Source organism: Elaeis guineensis, chromosome 15 (assembly GCF_000442705.2).
Source record: "Elaeis guineensis isolate ETL-2024a chromosome 15, EG11, whole genome shotgun sequence".
In the NCBI taxonomy this organism is placed as follows: Eukaryota; Viridiplantae; Streptophyta; class Magnoliopsida; order Arecales; family Arecaceae; genus Elaeis; species Elaeis guineensis.
This window is the reverse complement of record NC_026007.2, coordinates 71680822-71689233: the sequence shown is the minus strand read 5'-3', so window position 1 is coordinate 71689233 and position 8412 is coordinate 71680822. Positions and strand designations below refer to the sequence as shown.

At 35.0% G+C, this 8412-nt stretch overlaps 1 non-coding gene across 1 annotated transcript; it reads left to right on the top strand.

Moving 5' to 3' along the window:
* Window positions 1-1415: 1415 nt before the first annotated feature.
* TRNAY-GUA (transfer RNA tyrosine (anticodon GUA)) lies at window positions 1416-1506 on the top strand. Its single transcript is given in 2 exon segments — window positions 1416-1452; window positions 1471-1506. It is a non-coding gene; the product is annotated as a tRNA-Tyr (tRNA).
* The last annotated feature ends 6906 nt before the right edge of the window (window positions 1507-8412 follow it).

The following is an 8412-nucleotide window of genomic DNA, read 5'->3' as shown; positions in this document are numbered from 1 at the left end:
CAAGTGGTTGGTGGAATACATCAAATCTCATTCTTATGCAAACCATGTCACGAGCTGGTTGGTGGATGTTGGATCGCGGTGGCGAGCCTCCAAAAGCTGGAATCTTCCCTTTCTCTGATCTTTGTCATTGAAGAAACTGCAGAGTGGTCGGTCCAGTTTAATTACCTCCGATCTTGATAACGACAATGAGATTATAATGGAAATACTGATGAGATAAAAAGTGACAATGAGCACCAAGACTATTAATTAATTAAATATATTTATATCCACATCATCCAATCCTCCAAGAGAATCCGCCGAGATAGTCTTTATCATGGATAGATCTGATGTTCCGACTAAATTTGATGGATTCCATAAAAATATAAAAAAGACGACGGCTGTCCCACTAGTTACCAGCACTAGATGGATGGATCATAAGTTCGTATCTATCCAATTACTGTGCCACCTTTATCTGGTACATCTCGAAGCATAACAAGAGTTAATATGTTAATCAGTAATATTTCTTGTAATTCACCAGGGGGAAACAAGAATTTACTGAAAGGTTATGTCTGCTTTTGGATGATGGCCATGATGAAAATAAATGGCTTAAATGATACATCACAAAGATTAGGATACAAATTGCCCATTCTCTAGATGATAATTTAAATGGTAATTAATTAGTTATCGAATCATTCGATTCATGTGGCCATTTCTACCATGAAACTTCATTATTGTCAAAGCTATCTCAAATCAAGCTCTTGGGATAATGGAGACACTGACATCGACCCCCTTCGGATCATCGAAGCATGCTCCACCTTTCAAGTAGCACCTCCACCAAATGAACAGCTCAAAAGCCAAAAGGTATGTAATCTGAGTGCTTGCTGTCTCAATGGAATCAACCATGGAGATGATTTCCCCGGACCCTCATTCCACTGGAGAGCTCGAGTTGGATCTTTAGTGGTAACAATAGCCCGTACACTTCCCTGCTTTGTTTCCCTATGATATTGATCATGTATTGAGCCTTTTCCGACACATTGATTTGACTTTTCTCCTACATCATGTATGTATCCATAGTAATAAATGTTGCTCGAAAGTTTTTATTGGCAAGGTAAATTCTCTAGATATCTTACATATTTTGAGCTTTCTTGCCTTTTTATCTTCAATAATGATATCTCATTTTTCTCTCGATATTTTTAACACATTCACCAATTGTAAAACAAAAATATAGGAGCCCATTCTGCCCGATCTCTATTAAGCCCCTATGTTCTTGGGCTGGCCCTGCTGGCTGGATGGGCTGAACTAATATTGGCCTGTGAGAGAGCCCGAATTAGGCTGGCTAAGTCGAAGGAGCGACTCCAACAACCCCTTTACGTGGCGGGACCTGCAAATGTTTTTAAATTTACTATATTATAAAGTTTTTGACCCCAAGTTCTCAACCGACCTTAGCTCAGTTGGTAGAGCGGAGGACTGTAGTGGATATGTCTGACTGTCATCCTTAGGTCGCTGGTTCGAATCCGGCAGGTCGGATCTTTTATTAATATTTTTTCGGACTATTTATTTTCAAAAGGGTTATTTGATTGGTTTGCTTCTATTTCCCATAAAAATAATAATTGATTTTTTAAAAATATTTAATGGAATTTCTTCTATTTCTAAAAATATAAAAATATTATTTGATTTCCCTTTATTTTCTTCTATTTTCCAAAAATCAGATTATATGATTTCTTTGGTTCTCTTTTATTATCCAAAAAATATTTGATTTATTTTAATCCATTTCTCTGATCTTTCTTTCCAGTTTTCAGAAATATATTATTTGATTTCAGATGTTATTTAAAATCTTTTATTTTCTTATAGGATGTTAGTTGTATTTTTTTGTTATTTTATTTTCTAAAAATTATTCCATTTCTTTTGGTTGTCTTTTATTTCCCAAAAAGTCGGTTGATGCGTTTTAATTAGTTTCTCTAATCTTTCTTCCCAATATTCATAAATTTATTATTTGTTTTCTTACGTTATCTACTCTAATTCAAGTGGGATATTTTTAAAATGTTAAGAATTTTTATCCTTAATGTTGGTGTTTTCAAAATCAGTTGCTTTCTTAGCGAATTCAAAATAACATGATTGACTCTTATTTTCTTAGAAGATAATATGTATTTTTAGTTCTTTTAATTTTAGGGATGTTTTTTATCTTAATTTTTTTTATTTTCTTCATTTAATTTCTAACAATCATTATCTGAATTCTTATAATTTATTTCTATGATCTTTCTCTCTAATTTTTGAAAATATGTTGTCCGATTTCTTATAAACATTCTTGTCTTATACCGTTGTCCAGTGGGATATTTATTTGTAAAAATTTAATATTTTTTATCCACAACTTAGATGTTTTGAATATCAAATTGTACATTGCTAAAATATGCTAATCCTTCCTAGTGAATTTGGAATATCACAATGATTGCAAAAAATTCTTCTTACAAGATTGCTTCAAGAAAGATTATTAGAAGAGTATGTATATCTTAATCAAGCATACTAATTCTCCAAAAATAATTATTTTTGAAATAGAGTGGAATCAGTTTTCAATATTTAGTGAATCTAAGTCGTAAAATATGTAGAGATGTGTACAAATTATTTATCTACTAATCTACTTAAATTTTATCAAAATTCCCAAAAAACTAAAAGTATTTTATAAAATTTGATGCATAAGATATTTAAATAGCTTGTTCCTCTCTTATTTAATAATATACTATAGATAATTAAAAATAATAATTATAATTTTTTTATATTATTTATCCAATAATACATGGTGGTGAAATTGTTATAATAGTTATTATAAACGTTGCAATACTGTTATTTAAAATCATTTCGTTGGCTGCTTAGCGCCACCCACTCCCTTCAACCATTTCTTAATATGATCCACTTGCATTGGTTAAAAAAGAGCGCAAGTTGAGATGGTGCTTGTACATCAGATATTGGAGAGAGCTATGAGTCTAATCGAAGAATATTATCGTTTCAATATTGCTGACTTATCTTGAGATACCTCCAAGTCTTAGGAGTCTCATACTGCTCTTGTAGTGAATAGGAGGGCTATCTTCATTTCCTAGAAGCCTCCATCTTCGAACTTTGTCAAGATCAATTTTGACGGTAGTGTCAGGGATGGTAAAGGTAATACTGGCTTTGTCATTCGAAGATTGGATGCCACGTTGTTGGTGAAGGGGGGTTTGTACCTGTTTGAGCCCTCCGTCCTAGTTATAGAGCTTCAGACTGCTTGGATGGGTATTATTTATGTCAGATGGGAGCTGCAGATGGAGAGGATCTACATTGAGGGTGATTTGATGATCATTATCGACTAGATCTGAGATGACATGAGATATCTGGAGGTTCATCTACTTCTTCATGATATCTGCACTTCCTTTCGAAAATTTATCGAGATGTTGGTCCGTCATATCTTTCAAGAGATGAACAGTATGATAGACCAGATCGCTTCTTTTATCATTGAGTACATTGGAGATTTGACTTGGCAACACAGCTAGAGATACCCTCAGATTCTATAGAATATTTTGTTCTCTATTTTGATAGGATACACTCAGATCAGAGTCATGGGATCACCCATCGATACCAAAAAAAAAGAAAAAAAAGAGAGAGAGAGAGAGCAAAAGCCGTTTGTTTTTATGAGATCGTTTGGTGGCACGATCTTGTGATCTCTCTCCCTCCTTCGATTCTTCTCTCTTTTCTATTTTCTCTTGCCTGGGCACAGTGGAAATCCTCTCTCAACTGCACCTCCATTCGCTCTCCCTCCTCTTCACCGCTCTCGATCGCCTTTCATCCTCCTTTTCTGATGCGGGACAATCCTAAAAAAGAAAATCAATCCTAATAATCAAGCTCTCTTCTGTTCATCAACAACAAATCACGTCCGACCAGGGACTCATTATTCCCAGGACAGACAGTATAGTTGCCTATACTCTACTCAGGAGGCATGATTGATTGATACGAGACTAAAGCGAGATCAATCTAAATGATACAGACGAATGCCATTCGAGAGATCAGTAAACAATTAGTAATAGAAAATTTCATAAACAGATAGCAGAAATTAAACATGCTCACGAGTAAATACAAAAAAAAAAATAAGAATGGAACGAGAGAAAATAAAACATTAAACCCATGAGAAAATCCAAGAAGATGATAAGAATCCGGATCGTGGTAGTTAAGAAACTACTCTGATTAGGGCTCTTAATCTTTTAACCAAACAGATCCATCGATAAAGAACTAGGTCTTTACCAACATCGGATTAAAAAAAAAAAATAAAGATCAACTGTTAAGGAACGAAGGTCCTTGACAGTATATGATCTGTAGAATAAGAAATCACTCCTTCTCTCAGCACGACAGATGAAAATTCTGGAGGAGACAGATCTTCTCTTGACAGAATAGGCTTGTGTGGATAGATGGTGGAGTCGATCAGAGTCGCAGGAACACTGAATCTTAAGTAGAAGGAATAGGATAGAAAGTGAGCCTCACACCCTCCCCTTGTGGGGCGATTTTGGGTCTCACACCCTCTCCCTCTCGGAGTGATTGACACAAGTATTTGTGGAGTTTGTAAAATCATTCATTGTTTTGTTTCATGAAAGATACAAGGATTTATATAGGACTCTAAGGGTCCTATTTGTTTAGGAATCTCTTATCTTTACAAGGAAGAAATCAACCCTCCACAAAAAAGTAAAGCATTATAATCTACCATAGGAAAGAAATCAGCCTTCAACAAAATAAGTAAGTAGCCAAGAACTCTTAAGAAATTCTAAGAAAGAAATGGAACTTCATGTGGGTGCTTGATGCTTGACACAACTTGGCATGAGCACGGCACATGCTGGCATGCATATTTCTTCTCTTGACATGTGGAAAATGGTGGCTCCAAAGGTGATGTGGACAAATCCAAGTATGGCCCTATGGACCCAAAGCCAAATGTATTAAAATTTATTGACTGAAAATAAATAATTGAAGTAGAATCAATTTAATGAGGCTTCTTCGATCCAAATCGAACTTAAATTATGTTGTCGATTTTTGATGGCTCTGGTGTCCGCACCATTTTCTCTCTAGCACCGGTAATCCCTCTCTCTAGGGTATGGGAGCTCTCATCCCTTGGTTCTCCCCTCTCCTTCCTGCACCGCCGTTCTCTATCGATGGGAACTGGCGGAGGGAAGTTGACTTTCTCTGTATAGATACTTGTTGGGTATCACAAGGTCCCAAGTCCAAGTCTTGCTGCTACCTCTTCTGTGACAGTTGACATATGAAGGTGACTGTAAAGAAAGATATCCTAAGCAAATCAAAGGAGGAGGAGCAGGAACAAGAAGGACAAAAAGTAGAGAGATGTGGTTGTTTTCTTTTGGAAATTGCAGCAGATCTATTGCCTCCATTGATCTTTTATACCAGAATTTCATTCCTAGTCTTCCAACAAGTATGATTATTTTGGAATTTAATCCTAGTCTTGAGCTCCTGTACATGAGATTTGGGGGATAATGCTAATAGATTGCATTTTTCTCTTGATTATGTTTTTTTGCAAAGGAAGTTATATGGTTACAGAAGTTCATCGATGAGCTCGAAATGGCATCCTCCGTTGATAGTCTTGTCTTATTATATTGCGACAATACTGGAGCCATTGCTCAAATCAAAGAGCTGAGGTCCCATCAGCACACCAAATATATTTTGCACTGCTATTACTTTATCTGAAAGATCGTAGATCGAGATGACGTCGACCTTCAGAAGATCGACAGAAAAAAAAATCTGACCGACCTTTTTTCCAAAGCCCTCGAAATCAAGAAGTTCGATGATCACAAATCGAAGATGGGTATACAATACTATACCGATTAGCTTTAGTCCAAGTAGAAATTATTGAAAAATATATTTCAAAGTCAATCGTTAGACAATTATGCTCATCTTGTAAATTATATATAAATTTTTATTAATAAAAATTATTTGATATTTTTATTATAAATTAACCATCTTTGAACCCCTGTGTTGTAATAAAGTCTTTAGGACTATAATTAATCGACAAAGAAGCATTTGTCGTTGAGTTCTTAAAAGTGTTCGCAACCAAATGATATGCTATTAATAGGACTATAGCAATATCGAATATAGGTCATTGTATGCCATATGAGTTAGTTGTTCTCTTAACCAAGGAGTGTGAAAATATCGTTATGGCATGCAGATGGAATGTAGGAGCATATTCGCATCGAACGTGATCATGTGCCGAGCACTCTGTTGTCAAGAGTAGCTCGTAAAAGGTATGGGTATAAGTGTCCCTCAGACCTGAGACTATCACGATGACTTGTAAGCAACTCATTGTACTTTAGTACCGGACCATCTGAGTTTCTAACTCAGTAATGAAAGGATACTAGATGGAGTCAAATATTTATCAAGTCAGTGTGTGAGTCAAGATAGAATTGACCCTCCTGAATTAGTAGGAGATATTCATCAGTGTATTTTAATTTAGCAAAATCTTGATCAAGATAATCCATGAGATAGATTTGTAAGGTTGAAATACAATATGGTCGACTAAATTAGGATTGACAGTTAAATCCTAGGTCACCTTAAGCATTTGGATCAAAGGGATAAATTATACGGTAATCATATGTCAGTAGGTTCTAGAAAGTTGCTTTGCAATACTTCGACCTATTTGGTCGTTGGATCATCATTGCTAGATAGTTACATCGATTAGTATAGAAAGTTATTTCTATGCTACCGGCTTAGGTTCAAACCTATAGGGTCACACATATTAGAAGATTTGATCAGATCAGATGCCTGAAGAGTCTAATTAGAATGTGACTCTGGTGATGAGTCCTATTGAGACTGGGACTCTAGAGGAGAGTCCCATTGGGACTAAGATTCTACTATCTATGAAGAATTAATTAGTAATTAGATTACTAATTGATTCAATTTAATTAAGTAAAGAGCTTTGGAATAAGTCTAATTGAATTAGATTCAGTTCGACTAAGATTGGGTTTGATATGATCAATCCTGATTACAAAAAAATTTGATTCTGATTCGATCAGGGTTTGGACTTAGCTAATTTCTAATTGAGTTAGAAATTTAATAAAATATTTAGATTTCTAATTGGATTATGTTCATTTCTATCAGTGGATTCAATCCAAATTTGATTTAGATTAGAATCAGATTAGGAATGAAGAGTCCTTGTCAACTTGGACTCTATTCTTATCTCCTTGCGTCACACATGGACCCTTATCCATATCTCCACGCCAAATAGGATTTGGCTTGACCTTGTCAACTTGTTGAAAATTGTGTCCCAAAGTCAATCGTCAGTCTGTTGATGGTTGAGTTTATTATTATAATTGTATATAAATTATTGAATTAATAAATATTGATTTTTTCATCATTGTGTACATCTTATTTTGAACTCCTGTTATGTGATGAAGTTCTTAGGACTATTTGATTCGATATAGGAGGATATATCGTTTAGTTCTTAAACCTTAAATTCACGATCAAATGATATACTATTATTAGGATGATAGCTATATCACGTGTAGATCGTTGTGTGCCATGTATGTTGGTTGTCCTCTTAATCAAGGAGTGTGGAGATACCGGCATGGCATGCGAGTGAGATGTAGGAGTACATCTCATGGAACGTGATCAATTACTGAGCACTCTGCTGTCAAGAGTAGCTCACGAAGGATATGGGTATAAGTGTCTCTCCGTCTTGAGATCACCATGATGACTTGCAAGGAACTCACTATGCTTTGGTATCGGACTATCTAAATTTTTAATTCAATGATGAAAGATTTTTGGACACAGTCAAGTACTTGTAAAGTTGGTGTGTGAGTCCAAATGGAATTGACTCCTCCAAACAAGTAGAAGTTAATGTATCAGTATGTTTTAATTCAGTAAAATTTTGGTCGGAGTAATTCATGTGATAGATTTAAAAATTAAAATACAATGTGGATGACCATATCAGAGTTGACAGTTAAACCCTAAGTCACCTTGAGTATTTGGGTCAAAGGGAGGAATTATACGGTAACCGTATACCAATAGGTTCTTGAATGATGCTTTGCAATCTTTCGACCTATCTGAACGTTGGATATCATTGCTAGATGGTCACTTTGATTGGTATAGGAAGATTGTTCTTATACTACCGACTTAGGTTAGAATCTATGGGGTCACACTCAAAAGAAGTTTCTAACTAATCATATAACTAATCAATGATTAAGAATCATTCTAGGATAAAATAGTCAATTCGATTGATGATTAATCCTATGCAAAAGTTGTAATAAATCAATTCGCTAATTGTTGATAAATTGTAAGAGAATTGATTAGTAATTAGATTATTAATTAGCTCAATTTGATTGAGCATTGAGATTTGGATCAAATCTAGTTGAATTGAATTCAATTTAGTTTGATCCGATTAGGTTATGAGATGACCTAATCGCTAAGGATGTTCGA